This window comes from Protopterus annectens, chromosome 13.part0, assembly GCF_019279795.1.
Source record: "Protopterus annectens isolate FY-2018-M chromosome 13.part0, PAN1.0, whole genome shotgun sequence".
Taxonomy (NCBI): Eukaryota; Metazoa; Chordata; order Ceratodontiformes; family Protopteridae; genus Protopterus; species Protopterus annectens.
Genome location: NC_056747.1, coordinates 543,415,063 through 543,439,346, shown reverse-complemented (window position 1 = coordinate 543,439,346; position 24,284 = coordinate 543,415,063). Strand labels below are relative to the sequence as shown.

Here is a 24,284-nt window from a genome sequence, read left to right as displayed (position 1 = left end):
TATGTGGCACACCTCATCACTAAGGGCTTTTCATCCAGAAAAAAGGAGGTCATTGTCCCACTGTACTCATCCTTTATTAGACCCATTATAGAGTACAATGCCCTGTTTGGTATGTACCTCACAAGACATTTGCAGCAGCTGGAAAGGCCACAGAAATACCTCATTAAAAGAATCACAGGCCTAAAGCAGATGCCCTATACTGACCATATAGAAAAACTCCAGCTATACTCTGTGGCATATCGTCTACTCAGAGGTGATCTCTGCTTAACATACAAGGCCATGTCAAACCCTGAGCTACTGGACATGCTCCACTTAAAGAAATTCCAATCGCTCAGAGCCACACGCTCCAGGGATCTAAACCTTGCCATCACTATGAACAAAATATGATGGAGGGATAGGTTCCTGACCCAGACACTCCCCATACTCTGGAATAGACTGCCCATACATGTCAAGCAGAGCGCCTCCTTGGCGGTCTTCCAAAGGAACTTTGACGATTGGATGGGAGATAGGAAATTCACCCCGGGGATCACGTCAGTCGCCCTGCTAGACAGGGTTCCAGGGAAGTAAATATTGTGGGAAGTAATATCCAGGGAATTGTTATGGCTAGGCTTGTATAGGCCCTCGGGTGAATAGCCTAGTACCAACCTATGAACCTATGAACCTATATGTAAAAGCACTGTTCAGTTTTATTAGCTACATTCTAAGCAAACTGCTGCAATAAAAAAAAAACATGAAAACCAATTCTTCATAGACAAATACAATATATCAAAACGCATGGGAAAAGTTCTCCCTACATGAAAATTTGCATTTAGAATTATATGAAAAATAACTGTGCCATGAAAAGAGAAGTTTGTATTTCATGAATTCTACATCTGCAAATGCATTGTAAATGAGACAAAAGCAATAAATACAAAATGTAATTATCCAAAGTATTCTGCCAAAGACCTTTAGCTTTCCTCATTAATGTAGCAACCCGCCCCCAGTTACAATCACCTGTATTAAGAAGAGTGGTTAAGATATCTAGTCAGAATCTTACAGCATGCAGTGGGGGAAATGGGATTCAAACCTTCTTTGTCTGACATTATCAGTCTCACTCACTGCTTTTTCCTCTAATGTCAGTAATATAATAACAAGCAAAAGTCAGTACCACATCTAAGCCAACATCTTATTTAAATATATAGCAAAGTATTGCTGAAACTGGACCCTAAGGTGTCTCCCCTAAGAAAAGAAATAAATAAACTAATGTCCATGGTACAGTTGCCATATTTGCTACATTGCCATTTACCTGTTTTTGCCAATAAAAAGGGCATATTAGGATGGTCTTGAATTTATTTAAGCTTTAAATGTTTTGTAATGTGACAACATCTCATCTCTCTCTCTCTCTCTCTCTCTCTCTCTCTCTCTCTCTTTCTCCTTCTCCTGCTATACTTTGAATAAGGCCTCCCTGAACTTCTGACCTGGAACACTGAAAAAATTAAGGGAATTACACTGACAGCAAATAGAAGCTGAGACAGAGGGTGGGAATTACAGATATGCACTGAACTTGTGTGCAATAGATTTGCATCTAAACGGCATTACGTGGTGACATAGGGAATTGTTAAACATACAAAACCAGGCAAACAGGGCTTATGTGCAGGCAGCATTTCAAGGTATGTAAATGAGTAACATAGCAACAATGCCCATAGTCCCAGATGTGCAGTGAAACTCATACCCAGAAGAGCAAGACATTGTGCATATGATAATCTCAAGTCTGTATCACATTGTATGCTCTCTCTGAAACAGAAGCCTTGACCTAAGAAATTCATACACTGAAAAAAAAAACATCAGTGCATGGAATAGCTATTCTCTGCATGCTAGTGTATGTCCTGGCAAGAAGGAACAGTGTCACAGAGACATGTATAATCAAAGGTATTTACATTGCTATAGTATCTACATATATGGACACCTAGCAGGAAAGGAAATGGGTATTTTGGAAAGCAGGAAAAAAAGGAATGTAGTAAGCAAAGAGTCACACACAAGGACAACAAATAGATGAGTGCAGTATGGGTGAGGCCGAGAAACCATTTTGTGGGGATAGGATGCCATTTTTTATAGAGAGAAAAGGGAAGAGGGGAAGGGTGAAAGGTAAAGCAGTGTAGAGTTTGCAGGAGCAGATAGACACATATATGGCAATACAGATGAACAGGTGTTGAATATGCACATACTGGAATGGGGAGACATGGGATGGATGGAAGCAAACAGAATGTCAACAAAGGGTGATGAGAAGGGTTGGACAATGTACAGGTTATGGAGTGAGACCCACGAGTAGAAGGGAACTCGTGGTTGGGATAGAGTGGGTAGGAGCACCCTGGCATAGAGGGGCATTACCAGGATCCATCACCAGTATGAACTACCCCTCCTTTGATGGCCTAATGGTAGGGGCTGACTGGGGGATTGAATTTGCTATCTACTCTATGAGGCTTTCCTTCCAGGCCTTGAGCTTGGACAGTGCACTCTCCATCACAGCCTCAACCACCAGCTGCATTTACGCCTGGACCACATTTAATCAGGTGGGCTTTCACAACTATAATCATTACATATAAAATTCACTGGGTAACAGTCATTGTAATGCTTATCTATTTATCTTTTTACTGGCCTCTTCTCCTTTTGACCATTAAACTCTGATCTCCCACATGCCTATTTATTTAAATAAAAGCCAAGGATCATGGTCATAATCAAGCAGTGTTTAAAATTATTTTCTGAATGCTCCTAAAACACCAAAAAGTACTGTTCAATGCCTGTTATATGGAGCCCAGCGCACCTGGATACTTATGCACACCTGTAGCTCCCATATACTGTGCTGGGTGTCTTTTGTTAGGTTTGTGCCTCTTGAGCCCCACATTCATAAGATTTAGTTCCATGCCTTTCCAGATGGTGCTCCTGGTGTATCAGTCTGACAACACCCAGCTAAGAGGATGTGTAAGACAGCAATACTCATTCACTCCCATACTATCATGGCTGCCCCCTGCAGAGCCTGGACCATGAAATGAATTGCTTTCATCATGGAACACCCGACATTGAATCCTCTATGCCCTGAAGCAGGCCATGTTGTAATACTTGATTATTAATAAGTTTCATTTTAAGTACTTTTTTTAATTTAGCCTTGGCAAAAAGAATGCATGGAGTGTTATCAGAAAATAATATTGTATGATAGTTTTTAGTCAGTTGTCTATGCTCCAGAATCCTACTGCAATTAGTGCTGTAATTGTCAATGGATGAACTGTAAGCACACTCACCTTTGATACCGGAAGATCATAAGACAATGGGTTCTATTCCCATATCAGGTGGTTGGATTAATTTTCTATGACTGATACTGCAATGTGGCATAAAGGGGTTGTGCACTTCTGAGTGTGCCATCCTTCAGATGAGACATTAAACCAAGGACCAGTTTGCTGTAGTTGGTGACAGCTCATATGGATGGAAAAGATCCATGGTGCTTACCAAAAAGTGATAGGGGCACTTTGTAATACAGTTATTTATAAGTATACCAAAAAAGTAGAGTGGATTTCCTTGTTGCACTGTCCAAATTTTCCAAGTCTGTATGAATACCACATTGAATCTGCCCTGTAAGTAAGCCTCAGTCTACTGGGACTAATTCTGTCACCAAAACATACATGTATATGTAAATATATAAACGCATAAATAAAATGCATTTTGTAGTATAAATGCTTACAGATATTTCTGAAAGGCATTTCAGTTATGTAGGATCTCTTTCAAATCTCTCTTTTTTAAGTGCTTCTATAATCATCTGATCTGCCATCTCATTCAGCTTGAGTTCTTCTTGCCTGATGCATCATAATTACTTTTTATTTTTCTGGTGAATTATTTCCCTTCTACAATTGAAGAATGCTCTTTACATACGAGATGGCCTCATCTGCAGTCTGTTGTGCATTTGCACAAGATAACACTATTTTGTTAATAAATAAATGGAACTAGAGCTGTAATCCATGCATCGTTTATGGTTTGCTATGGACGTATAATGGCTTCCCAGTGAGATACACATGCACTGGTGAATTTGTCGTCTATACACCACAGATGTGATAACCCTACAAAAGCTGATTTACAATTAACACATCAGAATCAAACATTTTTAATTTTAACATTTGAAGGTTTTTTGTTAAACATAAATTTATTATAAACTAAACAATTACTAAAAGGGTAAACAGTAAAGTACTCATATATGAGGGTCAAATGTTTACAGTACAACACTCCTTTGTTTCTTACATTGAATCATAATAATATTCATAAATGTTTAATGCCACAGTACATCTTAAATAACAACATATCAGACAATTTCTAAGAGTTTTTTCTCTTTAATTATTAGACGCTCAACAAACAGCAAACGTAATGTCAGATACAAAGACAATAAATAAATAAACCAGAGATGCTATTTTATATGTGTGCATGTGCTTGTGTGTGTGTGTGTGTGTGTGTGTGTGTGCGTGCGTGCGTGCGCGTGCGTGAGTGTGCGCGCGTGTATGTAATCTTGTCTAATTAAAAAGTAAAGGAGGAACTTACATCCACTTGCTATGGAAATGTTACTTGGACAGGAGCTCAAACTTTTAGATTTCTGGTTAACTTTTAGGAAAAATGAACACCCTTGAAAAATGCTAAAGTCTTGCTCTTAGGGACCACAGCAATGCTGGCATATGTCTCTAGGCACTGCCCTTAAGGACCACAGCCTTGCTGGCACATGTCTCTAGGCACTGGCAGATTGCATGTAATCTTACAATGGGTATCTAAAAACTGGCAGATTACATGTAATCACACCAGCCTAGGCTGCATGACTAGCATAGGTACTTAAGAACTGACAGTTTACATGTAATCCTACCAGTTTACCTCCTCCCACAAAAGAAAGTTTCAAAACACATAAACAGCTAGGTATAGACACAAATAACCCATCTTCCTTTACTTCCAATATGAACTACTAGAAAGTAAATTATAATACCAAATGAATAACTGCCTATGCATCTGAGGACTTGTCACTTGAACTAGGCTTAAAGGAGACTTGTGCATACATGTAAAATATGCCCTTATCCTATTTATCTTCCCTTTCAAGAAAATACTAAGAATCTGTAGGTATTATGAAAAGCATGTTTGCCGTGTATGCCACTGTGCAATGCCCATGCATCCCTACTGGACATTCCCTCAGGTGTCAGGTTGCCACCAGTACTGCATTCCCTCAGGTGTAAGGATCTCTCCAGTACTGGGAACTACAATTGACACGACCCTTACAAGAAACCTTCTGGTACCTCTCCTTAAACTGTATGTATCCTGTATCAGTGAAATGTTATACAGCTCCCCGTTTTGAAATGACCTGTTTCAACAGCTGAGGGACTTCCTCACCCATCTCACTTTTGCTTTACATCTTACAGTAATTTATCTCTCTTATCCCTGTGCGCATATTTTTCACTTAATTTTCCTGTTTCTTTGTCAGTTTCCTTCCAGCAAAAGTCACTATAAATATTATAACTTCAATACTTTCTTTACTAAATTCACTTGCTTAAAATGACCAGTACATTGTATGCACAGCCAGTTTATAGCATGTGAATATGGTAAACTAGATTTCATGTACAGTCTCTTAACTGTTTTGTACAAACTGGGTATATCACTGGGTATTGGTTTAAATGACTTTGAATATGCTGATACATTGAAAAGCATTATAACCTGTGACTACATAGGACAAGTTGACCTACTGTACTATACTTTGCATAGGCTGTCTAAAAAGGCCTTGGCTGAAATAGGGCCTCACTTAATCTAGCCATATGAGTATCACATTTTAGAAAAATGACTAGAGGAGATGGACTACAAGAAATGTTAAATGAAAATTCACAAGTTAATGTACAACTTTATGGAAGGCCTTGGTTCATGTTTCAGATTTCTTCATTATACAAATAAATAGGGTCATATTTTATAGCAAATGTTAATAATGCTGGCATAATCAAACATCTATGACTGAGAATATTAAATTCAATAAAAGCCCACAGGGGTATAGAACAGTTGGAAACTTCATTCAGTGGCAATCAGTTCAACAAACATGCATCCCATTTTGTATCAGTTCACCAGAGAAAGCTATTTGCAGAGACAAAAACACAAAAAAATTAGCTTTTTCGCAAAGATTAGTTCACTCAATCAATATAAAAGTCAAGCACCTAGAATAATTAATCACATTTAAAATCAGTACATTTGGAAACAGAGAAGATATTTCCTTTATTTACTGATTCTGGGCTGAAACTACTGCTTTGTATAAACAGCCCTTTTAACCCTTTTGATCGAACTTTGAGTAATAGCCTGCTGTCTGGAAACCTACATGTGATGAACACCCCCTTTGTCACATGACAAACCAGAGCGCCTTTACTAAAAAAATAACAAACCTGGCTATTGTTCATCACTAAGTTCACATCTTTCTTTCTTCTGAAAAATATAAACCTTCTGCTATGTTTTCTTTCAAATATTTTAAGGCAAGACTTTTTCTGACAAACTAAAAGCTAGTTCCTAGTGCTGTCACATAACTGACAAGAGACAACAGGTAGAGGTTATTGGAATTCATTTTTCTTGTATTAAGAGTATTGCACATTTAAAAAGATGATGTTGATGCTGTTTGTGTGAGCACAGGACAAGAAATATCAAGCGGAACAAATTCATATTTTCCTTTGATGAAATGTAGCTTTTGTGGTGCACTGTCACATTAGCACTTATAGTTCATAGGTTCATAGTTTAGTACTAAGCTAACTGCCCTTGCGAGCCATTTTAAGCCTAGCCAATTATCCCTTGTGAGACTCGAACCCTGCACCTTGTGTTTGTAAGTCAAACACCTTAGCCATTAAGCCACCATCCCAAGAACTTTATGACCTTTGAACTGTTACATAATAATTCATTGGTTAGAATGGGTACTCATATATGAAAAAAATGTAACTGTGAATAAGCACAGCTGCTTTACAGACAATAATGGTATTTTGGGGTTATTTAAATGGGTAAATGTCACGATACAATTCTCTGATATTTTACAGAGTGCTACACCATTTTCTGCTTAACACATTACGGACAGATGCATGTTTGTTTTGCAGTATTAGTGGTGGAACATAAATATTATATCGTGGGATTTATGATAGATATGAACAAATTATATTACTTAAATTCATGGTTATTGATGCAGGAAGCTGTCAATTTATCTTAGTAAACTAAGATAATAAACTTTAAATGAACTTCGCCTAAACTAAGGCAATAATCTTTAAATGAACTTGACCTAAGTGATTCCCACAATCTTCTTCTGTGAAGTGTGTGAAATAGAAAGTTACTTAAATAGACCTGAGATTCACAGTCCTGGGTTTATTTTGAAAACAGGTAGTTGTATCTAGGAGGTCATATACATCTATCAAGGACCTAACAAACAAGGATTTGTTACCCTTTCTGTGCTTTATAAAATGGGCAGTGTATTTTATTTTCTGGGATTGCAATGTTTGCTTGTTCTGTAATTCATTGTGACAGATGACATCTGAAAGAAGACTCTGATGTGCTGTCTAGGAAGCTGCACCTGTTTTGTGGACAGCAGAGATATTCATAATACCAGCTAATCCATGAAGGGTTGCACTTTAAATCCTATTAGACTGTTTTTTTTTCCAAGGTAATAGTCGCCACTAGCATGATAACAGCGCAAACAAAGCTTGTAGGCTTGGGGTTTCTACTATGAAATATACCTCCAAACATTTACAAAAAATAATAATTTTGCACAAATTTTACTGCTCTACGGCGTGCCTGTTTCATAGACTGTCTTGTACTATACATACACAAGGAAAAGAGACTTGCATCAAAAAATTACACTGAGCACACTCAGCTGCTAGCAAATCTAAAGAATAATAAGCACTCAAATCCAGTCAGTAGCTAAAAAAATTTAAAAAATTTGTTAATAGTGTTGGGGCACCCATAGCTGGCCTTAGGCATAGGCCAACTAGGTGGCCGCCAAGGGCGCCACTCTAGCAGGGGAGCTTTTCCAGTATTTATTTAATGTAGTTAGACCAGGATGGGGGCACAGGGTGGTGTGGTGGGGGCATCATGGAGCCCTTTTGCCTTGGGCACCAGTTGACCTAAGGCCGCTCCTGGGGGCAATCCAAAAATAGATTCGCACCAACAAAAGTGCCAAGATGCAGCAACAAAAATACTACTACACATAACAAAATGTAGCATGATAAAAAGACTAACATTCTGTAACCATGCGTTTCAAGTTTTTAAAATTTGATGGTAACCCCACACTGGTATTGTCAGTAAATTTTAAAAACTGAAATCGATGGTTAAGGAGTACTATTTATGATACCTCAAAATTGGTAATATATTTTATTTACAAAGAGATTTCCAATATTGTGACACAGAAGAAGGAAAATAAATAATAGTGTGATAAGAATAGAAATATTGCTTAGGGAATGAGTTACTGTGAAACACTGTAACGACTGGGTTCATAAAAGCATTTATAACAAACGGTACAGTCCTAATGTACATTGTGAAATTAGGAATCTGAAGCTTGTAACTCTTTGAAGAAATGGTCCTAAGGCATAGCTTATTGTAGGCTGGTCATGTCTTATCTGTTGCTCGTCTTGTGTAGCTAGTTAAGATGAAGAGGTTCGGGTGTTTGTTTATATACTTTATTACAATCAAACACATCAGGTTTAATAGCAGCAACATAAACTATAAACTAACTAACTAAGCTCGGGTATTCATTTATATACTTTATTACATACAAAGACATCAGGATTAATAGCAGCAACATAAACTATAAACAAACTAACTGACTGACTACTACACATACACACATGCATACACCTCTGCAGCTCACTACAAAATGGCAGTCTTGCCTGCACGTGCTCAGTATTTATACACACGTGCTAGCTCACTGAAAAGCTTAAAGGTGCATATACACTCTGACCTACATCCTGCCTATTTACTGAGCTGTCTCGCAGTAATAATGACATTTGAATAAGTATGCAAATTATACAGACAAAAATGAATAAACAACATTCATGTCCAAGTTGCTGTGTATCTGGAACATGGTCTGGAAATGCGCCCTGACCTAGTAATGTAGCATTTAGGACTGGGTTTAGCAACAGGGACAGTCATTGTTGAATGATCTACTTTAAGAATTTTGGGGATATTCTCAGGAACAGAGATATTTGCTGGAATGTCCTCTGTAACTGGAACATTGGATAAGTCGCTCTGAGAACTAGTCTTTATCACAGGCAAGATGCTGCAATACTGGCTTTGACACTGGTACTAAATGTTTCTGATTCCATCTAAATTCTATTCCTTGTGATTCCACCATGTACGATCTCAGCTCAGGACATAAACTTTTCATGACACTAGTTCAATCAAAACCTTTTGCTGTCTGCATCTGCACTATCTCCCCTTCTTGTAATGGATTGAGCAGTTTGCTGGTCTTATCATAATAGGATTTCTGGGACAGACGCTTTTCATAAGTTGAGCTTTCACTGCTTTGTTGTTCTTAGCACATGGAACCAACAAATTGCTACTGATTGGTAGTGTGGTTCTGGTTTGTCTCGACATAAGTCTCTGGGTAGGTGAACCAAAATGTTTATCACAAGGAATGTTTCTGAGATTCAGGAGATTCAGAAAAACATCAGTATTGTCTCATTTCAACTATTAAAACCAAATAATGTTGACCATTCCATTCAAAAATGTGTAGAGCTACTGTCGACCAAGGTAATTCAGGAATCTGGTTTAGCTGAAGTGGTTCTTTCAGTTGATGTGGCTTAGTACTATTACAGTCAGAACAAGATGAAAGTACTCTCTCAATATCTCTAGACATAGAAGGTCAAAATACTAATCCTCTCACCCTTCTTTTGATAGAATCAGTTCCTGGGTGGCCACAAAGCAAGATGTGAATATACTCTTGTTGCAAGGATTATGGAACAATCACTTTTGGGCCATTCTTGATGATACCATTGTCAGACAAAATCTTGTCTCTGTAGGGAAAATATGGTTGCACCTCTAGAGGTAAACAAGATTGCTGTGATGGCCATCCTCAACTGATAAAGTGATTGAGCTTCTGGAGAATTGGATCTGAAGCTGTATGAGTTCTAAGCTCATCAAGATGTGTTGAAGAAAAATTTTTCACTTCCATGACTTCAGAATCAGGTTTCTCATTTTCATGCTGTTCAGTGTTTTTTCTGGTTGATCTGGATAAAGTATCAGCAAGATAAAAAAGTTTGCCTTTTGTTTAAACAAGATTGAAATTATACTTTTGCAATTCCAACATCATGCATTGCAATCTTGCAGGAGCTGTGTGCTTTCTCAAAATAGTGACTACAGGTTGGTGATCAATCTCAGTTTGAATAGGTTAGTCATAAATACAATCATGGAACTTTGAACATGCAAACAAATCCCAAAAGTTCTTTATTTGAGTATACTGCATCTCAGTTTGGTTAGAGTTCTCACTGCATAGGCTACTGGTCTACCCTCTTGAAGAATGACTATACCAAGACCAAACTTAGAAGCATCTCAAGAAAGAGCTACCAGTTTGTGAAAATCATAGTATCCTAAAGTAGGTGGACTGGTAATTCTCTGTTTCAGGACATCAAATACTTTTTGGAGTTGTTCTGACCAAGACCAAGTTACATCTTTGCATGTCAGCTCTATGAGTGGTGCTGAAAGTTGACTCAAATCTGGAATGAACTTGCCAAGATAGTTAACCATGCCAAGAAAATGTTGTAAGGCTTAAACATTGTTTGGAGCTGGCATCTCATGAATTGCTGTTTGCTAGGAAGGATCTGGTTGTAAGCCTGAACTGGTAAACAAATGACCAACATAAGTAACTTCTTGTAGCCTGAATTTGCACTATTGATGATTCAACTTAAGATTCACTTCACAAGCTCATTCTAGAATTTTCCTGAGATTTCTATCATGTTCGACTTCACCATTGCCTCCTACAAGAATATCATCTACTATAATAGCACATGGATAACCTAAAAAAAATTGATCCGTTGCATATTGAAACACTTGAGTGGCAGAATTTATCCCAAATGGCATTCTCAAAAATCTGTACCTGTCAAAAGGAGTACTGAAAGTAGTTAGTAATGAAGATTTACAGTTAAGCAAAATTTGCCAAAATGAACTTTTTGCATCTAAGAGAAAAACATTGGCATTTGGTATAAGAGCAGTGACTTCTTCGACTGTACCCATTGGATGATGAGGTCATTTCAGTGCTTTGCTCAAGTCACATGGATCAATGCATATTCTTATATCATCTGAGCTTTTCTTATGACCTATTACCATGGAGGATACCCATTCAGTTGGTTCTTCTACTGGACAAATCACACCTTGCTGCACCATTCTGTCTAGCTTGACTTTGACACTACCCTCCATAGCTACAAGAACTTTCCATGCTGGAGTGATGACTGGGCTGACTTCAGGGTCTAACTTCATGGAGTACACATCTGGGAGTTTGCCTGTTTTGTCTTCAAAAAGATCAGCATAGGTAGAAAAATAGTCTGGGCAAAATTAGAACAGTTGTCTTTCAAGCTTACATGGTGCAATTCCTTATTAAATGAAATGAGTCCCATTTTCAAACTGTCTCTGAGGCCTAATAATGACTGTGTGCCTTTTGACTATGTAAAATTGCAAGTCATAGCTGTTTCCAGCAGAGTAACATGAAAGTACTACTGAGCCTTCAGTTTGAATTTCTTCACTGCCATTAGCAACAAGCTTTGCACACTTAGCCAAATAGGGTTGCCACCCCTCTGTTTTTTTTCCGGACTACCCGGAAATCAAACTGATTCTCCGGTGGTCTGGAAAACACTGTACAAACTCCGATATTCTGTTTCAAAAAGGAAACAGACTATCAAAGTTTGTAAATCGGCTGATTTACTATGCTTTTTTTTACAGAAAAGCATAGTAAATCAGCTGAAAGGAGGCAGCAGAAATGTAAAAAGAGGGCATTCCTCACTGAGTGATGTCATTGTGACATCACAGAATGGGTGGAATGTGGGAGGGGTAGGGTGGGCGGGGTTACTGATGATGCGAGGGGTGTGGCTTTACTCCTGTTTTAGCCACGATAAATGGTGGCAACCCTATAGCCAAATCAAGCTCCTCACCAGCTCTTACTCTAGAAAATGTTTCTGCTTACATACATTGCACTTTGAACTAGTATCAACTTTGAGCTCTATGGGTCTCCCATTAATCCGAACAGTACAAAACACCTCATTCTTTGCCCAGAAATCTACTGCATTGACTGTTTTATCAAGCATAGACACACCATCAACATAAAAAGTAGTGTCACAGTTCTCTATTTCATCAACTTGTCTCTTGGAATGTTCTCTTTTAATAAAAGAATGGACCTCTTTTGACTTACAAAACCTTTGAAAATGATTCCACTTTTCACACTTGTGGCAATGCTGACCAAAAGCTAAGCACTTTCTTCTTTTGGGGTCATGATTTCCACCAAAATTATGACAGTTGACTATGAGGCTAGGTGAGGGCACATGCTTTGAGTTTGCTGACTCACCCTTGTGCTTCACTGAGCACGTCTGCTTTACAGAACATGCCTTAAAATTTGCTAGAAAGCTTCTGAGTACCACTGAAGTTGGGGCTGTGGCAACTCCACCCTTTGGCCTGTATCTTTTAACCACGTGCCGCACACTATCAACATCAGCACTGGAAATTGCTGGAAGCATGCATTTCTCATTTATAAGCATGCCTGTGTGCTTTTCTGTGAGCTCATATATTTAACAAATCTCTATGGCCTTATTCAAAGTTAAATGACCGCCTCAAAGCAAAATCTTTTTCACTGCATAATCTTTAACACCACACACAAGCCTGTCTTTTATCAACTCATCCCATAAATCACCAAATCTGCACATTTTAGCTTTATTTCTCAAGTCAGTTATATATGCTACAAAACTTTCACCAGCCTTTTGCTCTTTTGTGTAAAATATGTGCCTTTCCATTGTAATATTTGTTTTGGGGTTACACATTTCTTTAAATTTACATTTTAAGCACTCTGGGTCTTCCCTTGTTTCAGCCAGTACCACTGTATGGTTGTTTTCCCCATCTTCTGTATACACAACAGGTGCATACACAAATGAACATTCTCTTTCAATAGCTTATGAACCAGCTAAATTAAGCAGAATAAATGCCTTTGCACATGCACCTTCTTCAGAAAATGCAGTCCGTATGAAAATATCATACTCTTGCTCAAACACTCCAATTTTCTGCAGTATTATTATCAAATGCAAGAGGAGCAGGTCTGCAAAATCCTTCTGCCATGCCAACAAATTATGCTTAAACACAATGCAAAATATGGCCTTTGTAATTATGTACGAACATGCACACATACCAGGTACTTGTAGTAACATTCAAATGCACAATAAACTCTTTGAAAGACTGTACTTGGCAAAATATTCTTTGAAGTGGCTGTATTTTGCAAAATAACTGCACTGTAAAACTGTACAAACTTGTGAGCACTTCGTACACTTCAAATATTTTGAATAGCTTTAGTTAATGTGAAAAAAGTATTACATAGTGAAAAAATACGGTTGTTTTCCTTGTTTTATATATCTTATGTGATTCAGACATAATTTCAAACACTTTTATAACCATTTCAAATATTTTTATCAATATGTCACAGTTTCGGACATTTTGTTTAACTAGAAATTTGTTTTGAGCATTCTGAGTGCTTTGTTTTATATTCTTTGAATAAAAAATAATTTAAGCGAGTTTTAGTACCTAGAATTAATTTCTGACCTGTTTTGTGAGTCATTTGAGCAGTAGGGATGATCCACTCCTGTATATTCCTCCAACTTTAACTGAGTACCTCATGGTCTTGAATCTGGATCCCATTCTGACACCATGTCTTTCGTCTTGTATAGCTAGTTAAGACGAAGAATCTCCGATGTTTGTTTATATACTTTATTACATACAAACACATCAGGATTAATAGCAGCAACATAAACTATAAATGAACTAGCTGACTGACTACTACACATACATATATGCTTACACCTCTGCAGCTCACTACAAAATGGCAGTCTTGCTTGCACATGCTCAGTTTAGTATTCATACATATGTGCTAGCTCACTGGAAAACTTCTTAAAGGTACATATACACTCTGATCTACACTATCATCTAAAAGTCAGGTGTGTCTAGTGTACTGTATATGTCAACATTCTCCAGAGACAACAATGGAAAGAAAAGAATAAAATATGCCCATCTATTCACAGCAAAGATGAGGAGAGTATATTACTACCTGGAAAAAATATTTTCTTCTAGAGTCAAACAGGTACAGATAACTGGTATATAGGAGCTGGGTGACACAAATGTGTCACTGTAGAAATGTAAGTTCCCCATTAAGGTGTCCACAGCTGCATATATGCTCATGTACTTAAGGCGTTGGTTTGTTCTTCCTGTCAAATAAACTGTTTTCATTTTTTGCAGCATTATCAGTAATTCCACAGCCCGTGTATCAGTAGGTCATTACTGGTGGTTAATCATAGAAATGTTTTGATTGTAATAGAAACTGAAGGATCACAGTATAGACCTCAGAACACACATGGCTAGTAAGGTCTCAAAAGATACAAAAGGTGGCTGCTAGTTCTGGAAATTTGGGATTGAAGACTTTTTGGTTTTGAAGGGGCATATACTTTTACTGCAGTAACAAAATTTGTGGTAGATTCAGTGGTTTATCTGGTGAATCACATCTTGAAATATACTAAAATGCCTGGATAAAATAAACACTGAAATGAAAACAAGCCAGACTCCTGGCATGTTAAGACTCAGTGTGCCTGGTGTCCTTCTTTAACACATTTCTGTCCCTGAAGCCCAGCATTATGTACAGAATTTGAAGCCAAAACCAGTGTGCTGTTAAGGATTTATGGGTATCTGCTTGCTATAATGAGGAGGGATGCAGCTGCCCAATCACTTGTAATTCATGTAAATGAGTGTCCAGTATCCCATCCCTGTTGCCACAGAATTAGGATTATGTTAAAGTCATAGGTGATTACTAGGCATGTGGCCCAGGACAACCTTGAGGAACCTAGCTCACCTTCCCAGTTGCCCAAAAGCACAATCTAGTAAACCGGCTTGCTGAGAGTCACACAGTATGTGAAAGATGGCTAATGGAATCAAAGCCTGAATTACAAGAAGCACCTCTTTAACAACTCACAATTTTAATCATCCGTGCTACCTGCCAGACTCTGTGCTTTCAACCTTTCTATCTCTAACTGTACTATATGGTAGGGTCTGGGGTTCAGTCCTGACATCTAATTGCTGTTCATATGGAGTTTTGTATATTTTCCATTATGTCTTTCCAGGTTTCTTTCACTACTCCAGTTTCCTCCCATCTCTTAAAAACATGCTGGCTGATTGACTGCTCTAAATTGTCTTATATATAGTATAAGAATGCAAACACATCGAATGTCAAGTCATCGATGCCAGCTTTCCAAAATTCAGCAGTTCAGTTTCCTTTTTAATCAGAACACTAAGACTCTATCACACATTCAGATCAAATAATCTGAATAAGGGCAATGTTACAGAAAGGGCTTTGAAAGGTATGGCGCAGGGTTAAGGCACAAATGTCCACATTTTACAGTCATTCACTCTGTCGATCACCAGCCATTTTGAAAAAAATGAATGATATATATATATATATATATATATATATATATATATATATATACATATATATATATATATATATATATATATATATATATGGGTCTCCTTCTAATGACCGAAACGCCGATTCGCCGACAGTGAAATCACCGACATGAAACGACCGACAACGCAGTTGACCGACACGCTCGAATCCCGACAGACGGAAGACCGACAAGGGGAATGTGTAAGCGCGACCTGGTAAGTATGCGATAGTGAGGGATTTAGGAGTAGGGAGCGGACAGGTAAGTGTGCAATACTCAGGGATGTAGGGTTAGGGTGTGTGATAGGTGAGTGTGCGGTAGTGTCGGAGCTTGGGGTTCGGGTGTGTAAGTGAGTTAGGGTTAGGGTGCAGGTAGGGAGAGTGTGCGGTAGTGTCGGAGCTTGGGGTTGGGGTGTAAGTGAGTTAGGGTTAGGGTGCAGGTAGGGAGAGTGCGGTAGTGTCGGAGCTTGGGGTTGGGGTGTGTAAGTGAGTTAGGGTTAGGGTGCAGGTAGGGAGAGTGTGCGGTAGTGTCGGACCTTAGGGTTAGGGTTTGGGTTAGGGCTAGTGGATATGTGTTGTAGTGTACTGTGTTGTTTACGTGTAGTGTGTCGGTGTTATGGTGTTCGGTGTTTCGCGTTGTCGGGTTTGTGTGTTGTCGGTTTTCTGGCGTCGGTGATTTCACTGTCGGCGAATCGGCGTTTCGGTCATTAGAAGTAGACCCATATATATATATATATATATATATATATATATATATATATATATATATATATATATTGCTGGCTAGTGAGTTCAAATCAGATCAAAGGGGGCTGCTGGACACAGCTGAATGGGTGGGGCCAACTTGAAAGTTGTGGAGCCCAACTATAAGGGGGTGGGGCTATGTTACAGTTGCACCAACCCTGACCATGCTTACCAATTTACATAAAACATGTGCTCAGTCACTATTGCATTTGCTGAATAGTCTATCAACCCATACAAGACTAAAATGCATTTCAGGTTTAATGACGTGTTAGTTTAAATTTTGCTGCAGAGAGATAGTAGTCACATTTTGTACCACTTACCCAAAATACACATTAGTCTTGCAAAGCCATCAACATCACCTAAACAGACAGACCACCTACTAGTATCTGGTTGACCATGCCAGAATATTGTTTGAAAAACATCACAAACAGCCCCCAAAACAGCCAACTCACTTCAGATTCAACCATTTACCAAGACCCTGCCAGGAAATAATTAAATACAGAAATTATCTGGTCGACCCTGCCAGGAAATAAATTTGGAAAGTATCTGATATGCCCTTCCAAGAAAAAAAACCTGAGAACTGCATTATTTTTTTGGGGGAGGGGGGTAATTTAAAAATAGCCTTCCTTGGCTTACCTTAAACCTCCTCTGGCTTGTAGGACAGTGTTTAAATCTGATCAATAATTTTATTCCACTTTTTTTTTTTTTTGCTTGTCTCTCCACTCTTTCACGCTCTCACTCTGAACTTAACTATGTTAAAGCGTGGGAAGAAAACGCAAGAGTAACAGGACTAATCAACTAATCAGCAGCCATGTCACATACTCAGATTATGTGACAGGCTGCTGATTTAACAGTCCCATTGGCTTCTTATTTCCTGCAGTTAAAACTGTAATGACTTCTGGGCATGTTTGTTGATGCCTGCAGTCTTCCCAATCTGGACTGTTTTAGCAACAGTCTGGCAACAAGAAGATGAACTGCTCCTAGTTCTGCTTAACATCTCATCTTCGGCTTTACACATTAGTTTGCAGTTCAAACTGTTACTAGTGTGTAAATATTACTAATTAAACTTTTTCTTTTTTTTTCGATGAGAAAGTTGAGGAGGCTGCAGCCCAGAAGTCCAGTACCACAAACCATGGCTGTATATATAGATATATATATATATATATATATATATATATATATATATATATATATATATATATATATATATATATACATTTTGAAAGAATGAATGACATATATATATATATATATATATATATATATATGTGTGTGTGTGTGTGTGTGTGTGTGTGTGTGTGTGTGTCTTTGTGTGTGTGTGTGTGTGTGTGTGTGTGTGTGTGTGTGTGTGTATATATATATATATATATATATATATATATATATATATATATATTGGTCTACTGTCTTTTATAGAATTTACTGTTCACCGCAGATAATTGAACTTAGTCAGCTAAAATCTCACTTGTACGAATCCACATTATTCCGAGTTCCATTTTATCGAGGTGAGTACTGTGTTGCTGGAAGTGCGAGACGTAATGGTACAGAGCCTTTATGTGACTTGTGGTATACTGTCCAAGTCCTGAGGCATGACTGATATGATGGTGGTGTCAGCAATCTGCAGGATATGGTACGTTGGTTTTTGTACCTGTTGTAGCTTTGAAATGGAGTTTGCACTAAGTAAGGGTAGGGGGGCACTTTTTTGCCCTCCTGCAAAAATGTTGTCGAATGTATGAGTTTGCTTTTTATGTTTTAATTGCTCGTTGTTTTGGCTATATGAAATTCAGAATAATGTGGATTCTCACAAGTGAGTTTTCAGCTGACTAAGTTCGATTATCTGTGGTTCGGTGAACCTTAAATTCAAAAAAAGACAGTAGACCCCATATATATATATATATATATATATATATATATATATATATATATATATAGGTCTATGTCAGAAGCTTGAGTTTTCAGAAACTCAAAATTCATATTGTTGAGACAATATGATCGAGTTTCCAAAAAACTCGAACTTCAAAAAAACAACAGAAATTTACCATTTTTCTACATTTTTGCCCAGGGGTCAAGCCCCCTTGCTCCCCCCACACCCCCTGTATACTATATATACCAACTATAAGATCACACCTACAGTGGGAAAAGGGTAAATTCCTCGATCCACACTATACCACAATCTCCATTCAAAAGCTTTGCATTTTCAGTAACTCGATCATATTGTCTCAACAACATGAATTTCAAGTTTCTGAAAACTCGAGCTTCTGATAGGGACCCATACATACATATATATATATATATATATATATATATATATATATATATATATATATATATATATATATATATATATATAATTTGTTGAAATCCCACTTCATCGGATCTCAGTTCACTGATACTCAAAATATTGAAATCGCACTTTATCGAAGCAGCGGAACAAGGAAGATTTTCCCATGGTAAGTAACCAGTTACCTAAAAAGAAACAAAACCTAAACCGCACCACCCGTAACTCACTCAGGTTTCCCCCCCACAGCCCCCCTAACTAAATATACCAACTGTGAGATTTCACTACAGTTGGGAAAAGGGCAAAGTTCACTGTCTCGCACAAGTTACTTATCATGGGAAAATGTTCCTTGTGGTAGCTGCCAGAACAACACTCCTTGCATTGCAAACCAAATCTAGCACTGCTATTTACATTATTTGTGTGGAACGGAGTTCATTGAGAATGTTGATATTTTTTGTACGAATGAAGAAAGAAGACACAACTGTTTTATGCCATATAAGCTACTAGAAACTAATTAGAATGTGATGGAGTAGGGAGCAAGAAAGTAAGCAGAAAAAAATTACAATTGCTCCTATCTGTGAAAATGGCACATTAGTAACATTTAAATACATAATATTCCCTGTTAGAAATCTATTCCCATTATAATGTTCATTTACTTCAGATGACCTTACCCTTTTATTTTGTGATCTGTAATGAACTTCATTCTATCTACCCTGATATTTTTTTAGCTTTATTTATTATGTGTTATCCAAAGTAATGCACTTATCCATATGATATGTCTGGTTGCATATCGTAAGCAAATATACACAGAAGTAGAGGTTATGAAACGTATACTGACACCCAGGATGTTAACCATTTGAAAGGTATAGACTGAATGCATGGCCAAAATAACGTACTTGCATATACTGAGTCCAAGATGCTATTTCTCGGAATATTCCCTTTTCTCCAAGGTATGGCGATCTTGGAATTGGTATATATAAGTGCGGGGGTGGAGGCTTGTACGGGGGCAGCTAATGTCTCCTGCAAAAAGAAGTTTAAAGGAGAAGAGCAATTTTTGTGATTCACTCTTCTCCCATGTTTGTGGTCTTTTTATTTGTTTTAGTTATTAATTAATTTATTTATTTATTTTTGGCTTTTTGGTACTCGGCATTTGAGTAATGACATTTTAATAGGGAGCCACTGTTGTTGCTTACAGAAGGCCTGTTATATACAGAATAGGAATACTGGGGGAATACAGACAAGATAAATACAGACTACTGTTTCAAACTACACTCATTATTAATAACAGCTAGAGGTACAGGTACTTTATTTGGGATAATTGCCAGCTTATCTCATGGCTCCTCACCCCATGAATTAAATGTTGTGTTTTCATGCTATGACTCCCCTCCTCCCCACTCCCCACAAACACAGCATGGAAAGAGCGTGTGCTACACAAAATAAACTGACAGAGAACAGAAAAAAATAAATAACTATTTTTGTACAAAAACCTGGAAGAACAGCTGATGAAGGGAGTACGCAGGAATAGGTTCATAGGTCTTTAGTAGGCTAATGACCACAAGGGCCTTTATAAGCCTAGCCATGCATCCCAAATCTTTGACAAGCTCTGATACACTTGATAAGTGTTAACATAGGCCAGGGAGATGAACCATTTACAGGAATAGTAAGGAAAGTACAAAATGCAGGTAGCCATGCTGTGGAATATAGAAAGAGAGATTCATTATGATCCTTTCTTTTGTCTTGCTATAATATAGACCAAGGGATCTGCATTCTTGTGCAATACTCATATCTCAGGAATGCATTTAAGTGCTGAACAGCAGAAAAGGCAGAGAGAAATGAAGGAATGTGGAAGAACACCTTAGATAGATATAAAATATGATAAAAACAGTGATGCAGTTATCTGCAAATAAATATAAATACTGAACAAACTAAGAAAGTGAGAGCGAGACAATTATAAATATACACACATTTCCTTTGCTAGCCATCTAAACTCTTACAACTCTGTCATCCCAAGTGACAAAGCTGTATACTCTGTGCAGCCAGGCTTAACCCATGACAAATGAAACAAAGCGTCATTTTTTACATGAGCTACCTACAAGAAATGACATGTATAAAGTGAGAGGTACATTCAGTGGACTGAGTGGCAGGTCATTCTCTGTTTAATTTGATGGCATTGATTGTAGCAGCACTCTGCCTCCCCATGTATTACTGTTACACCAGTGACCGTACACATTCCCTCTTTAAAGTGCAGAACTTCATGTGCACAGTGCCTCCTTCAGATATCTTCTGATTAGTTTAGATTATGGCTAAGCTCCTGTCAAAAGCACCATGGGAACAGCTATTTTGATATACCCGTAGGCTAAACATGACACAGACAAATTCAAACCAAATACCATATCACTGAGTAGTCTGGGAACAGAAATAGAGCAGTACAAATTACTATGGAAACCTAAATAACACAGCTTTCGACTTACTGAGAAAGTAACCAAAATGCAACAGAAATGGATATTCTCTGTACAGAACAAGATAGCTTATTGCACTACATTACAGTGTACTAGCTTAGTTGTTTGAAATTATACACTTTATTACCTAAACACCATCTGAGATATCCACCCATCCATTTTCTAAACCATGTGTTAAGGCCATACTTGCAGTGGTAGCTAGCTGAACATGGTTACCCAATCCCCAGCTCATTCTGTGGTATCAGCAGGTGATCAGAGGAAAGCTGAGAAATAAAATCCTTCCAACATGTTTTTGGAATGCCTAGTGCCTCTTCTTGGTGGGCTGCATCTGGCAAACTTCTTGTGGGAACCCTCAGGTAGCTTCCTTATAAAGTGACATAATCAGTTTATTTGCTGTCTGTAAATACAAAGGAGCAGTGGCCATATAATGAGACCCTGCAAAATGTCTTATCGCATGACTCGATCATGGAGAGTGATCCAAACTAATATCTGCATGGCAGAGTGTAAGACAGTATACATTAAATATATCCAATGTGATATAATATAAGTGCTTTTTAGATAAAATGTTTCTCAATTTAGTCATTTTTAACCAGCATATGATCCACTACAGACACGAGTGTTTTTGCTGGTTGCAAAAAAGCTTTCACCTGGTGAACTGGTGTATTCAAAATCAAACAAAAAGCAAGTGAAAACTGTGGAAATCAGTCCCTTGTTGACATGAAGTAACTTGCTTGTGAGGTATTACCACAGTAGAGAATTATACTGCCCACCAATCTGATGTATAAATATACCATGCCATATCAATTTAGCTATTTTTCCAAGAAATTACAGAGAAAAGGCAGGTAGTGTGGTTAAATACCAACACAAAAATATGGAAAGAGGGGTGGTGCCAGATCACTGGATCAGAAGCAAGGTCCCTAGCTCTGTTTGCAGTATCAATAACTTCAGTTTGGGAAAGAGCTTTAGTAGACTGAACAGGAGAGAAGTAACAACAAACACAGAACTAAAACGACATACAAACATTGGAATGTGCAGTACACCTTTGTTCTCTGATATAAAAAAATAGACACAATAATATGTAAATGAACAGAACTATATATAGAGAACTAGGCAAAGGAGGGATAAAACAGATAAAAGAGCATTTATAAGTACGGGCCACCTAAGTTAGACGAGCAACTTTATTTTGAGAAGAGATAACTTGTGATAACATGATAACAAGAAACCATAGTCACACAGATGCTGCCTAAGAAAGAATGGAAGACTGCTCTGCAACTTGTTTTACTTCTGTGAAACAGAAAACTCAATGCTGATCACAAGATGAGTAAGTGTAAATGAAGCTGGAACTATCTGAGAACAGGTATGAGAAGGGAATGCCAACTTTTCTAATGATTGTAACATAAGACATTTATTTGGATAGGACAGAATGGAGTGTGTCATTCTCAACTTTTCATTTTTAGGTACTGTTTACTGTTTGTGCTCAGGGCTTCAGTAAACTCTGAGGAAGATGCAATGACAACATTTTTAGAGGCAAATATGAGTATCCTATTACATGTCCATTCTCATTTAGCTGATTGGTTTCAGTGAAGCTCTGTAAACACAGATGAAGCATAAAGTAAGTAGTATGCTAAACATACCCTGGTTATCAACCAGTGAGTGTGTTAAGATGTGAATTGTTGCATTTAATACAGAACACCTATGTTCTTGTTGACTGCAATTTTGATGTACTAGTCAAACATCAATTCCTGTTCTAGAATGACTTTCAGAAGCTTGGAAGAATACAGCAATTCTAATGTTATCATCTTCAATGATTGATATATATATATATATATATATATATATATATATATATATATTTATACACATATACACATATGTATGTGTGTGGGTCTACTTCAGTAGACTGAAAGACCACATGATCAAAATTTAAAATACTGAGCCCAAATGAACACAACACCATTCACATGAGCGAAATGCCATTTCACCGTCAAATTCCCCCTCTGCACCACTAGAACAGCAGATTTGTACAAGTCCTCCTTGTAAGTTCAAACAGCAAGTATGACATGAGTGTAGTGAGCTCACAGTGACATCATGATACAGTGAGGATCGGAGAACATGCCCTTTCTCACTGTAGTGTGATCTCGGAGTTGGTATATATAATTAGCGGGGGGTGTGGGGAACGCAGCCCCCCACAACAGCAGAAATGGATTTATGGCAGTTTATGAAATTTTGTCGTTTATGGTAGGTTTTTTTAATGTAATATAGGTACCGTGGATTTATGGGATACTTCAGTTCGCTGGGTAATGGTACAGTGTAGTAGGCAAGGTTTGTCATTTAAGGTCATTATCAGCAAAATAAGAGTAAATGATTTAGTAGAGGTTGCGGGGAGTGTTTTTGTGCTTACTGACGACATTGCAAACATCATGTAGTAGTATTTTATTGTGCTTTGTGTGGATTACTTGTATATATGTGTCGGTGTTCTGTAAGTCGGTGTTTTGATAGTCGGTTTTGTGAACTTTCGGTGTTGAGTAGTTTAGTTCTTTTGGGCTCGGTGTTTTAACTGTCAATGATGTGATATTTCGGTCTACTGAAGTAGACCTATGTGTGTGTGTGTGTGTGTGTGTGTGTGTGTGTGTGTGTGTGTGTGTGTGTGTGTGTGTGTGTGTGTATGTGTGTGTGTGTGTGTATATATATATATATATATATATTTGAGATATTTTGATGGACTACCAAATTAATTTCCTATATGTAGTCTCTGCCATACAGTGCTATTTTTTTTAGCTGTAACTCTGCATATTCTGAGGTGATGCTTATGAATTTACGATGATATTTATGTAATTCCATCAATAATGTCATTTCTTTCAGCTTCTTTCTTGCACTCATTGTCCCTGATTCACCATCACTACCCACTTTGGCCATTTTATGCATGTTTGAGCCTTGGAATTTGATTTTTGTTCACTTTTTTAAAACACCTTTGTTGAATTATCACTTGTGACATAGGCAAATTTACATTTCTACAAAAGTAATCAAACTGTGTTAAGTTAAATTTAAACATTATGCTTCACATATGTTGCTATATATCATATAACCCAAGCAACATTACATAAATTATTCAATTACTGCCCATTTTTTT

At 37.7% G+C, this 24,284-nt stretch overlaps 1 protein-coding gene across 2 annotated transcripts in view; it reads right to left on the bottom strand.

Annotated features, from left to right (window-relative positions):
• LOC122787456 (septin-4) overlaps nt 1–24,284 on the bottom strand; it is a 1,249,948-nt gene that overhangs the window by 468,679 nt on the left and 756,985 nt on the right. The window lies entirely within an intron of this gene.